Source organism: Myxine glutinosa, chromosome 5 (genome assembly GCF_964187855.1).
Source record: "Myxine glutinosa chromosome 5, kmMyxGlut1.1, whole genome shotgun sequence".
Taxonomy (NCBI): domain Eukaryota; kingdom Metazoa; phylum Chordata; class Myxini; order Myxiniformes; family Myxinidae; genus Myxine; species Myxine glutinosa.
In genome coordinates, this window is record NC_136265.1 from 120006567 (window position 1) to 120007415 (window position 849).

Below are 849 nucleotides of genomic sequence, written 5' to 3' on the forward strand. Positions count from 1 at the left end.
CTGTTGTGCTACGACACACTCAGTGTATTCTATTTTTACAATGTTGCCCGCAGGGCATCTGGAACAGCGCCTGTCTGTCTGTCCGGTGTATGTATGTCCCTCACAAACGTCCACCAATCAGAGCTGAGGATCTGGTCACTTGACAGGTGCACGGCAGATCCAAGCCAGGTTACACCATCGTCAGACTGTCGGTCTTGTTATGAAGAGACACGAAGCCTCCAGACTTGGAATTGACTTCTGGAAAGAAAACTTCCTTTTTCTTTTTGTCAGACATACAGACATTTACTTTTTCATACAGAGATCGAGGCTCATGGAAGAGCAGATCAACAGAGGGCAAATAGACAGACACCTGAAAGACACAGGTAACCCCAAAGGATAGCCCAGCAAGACTCCCCTGTGTAAACGTAAAGAATAAAACAGAAAATCTTGCGAAGTCTCCAGACGTGGTGACGTAACTCCGCATGGATGATTTGTCACCTGGCAAAGGTAACCCGACTGCGAGGGCACGCCCACGTAGCAATTTGTCATTTTGCAAGGTGCTCGGCGTCGCTCGGGGCTCAATCGATAGGTGCGAAGCAATAAGCGGCCGAGCGAGAGGAGGCGGAGGAGCAAAGTGCACCTTGCTTTTCCTTCCTTCACAATGAATTGTTCGGCGCATCGTGTGACGACGATTAACGAGGGATTGTCCTGCCGTTAATAATAATGATTAGCCATGGCTCGCACAGGTGTTGCTCAATGGTCCGCGATCTTTGCTCCGTCGGTGCTAAAAGCTTTCAGGGATCGAGGTTCGCTCGAGACACAATTCACTCGATGATGCGAAACACACCTTTGTCTCCTCGAGCCTCTTAC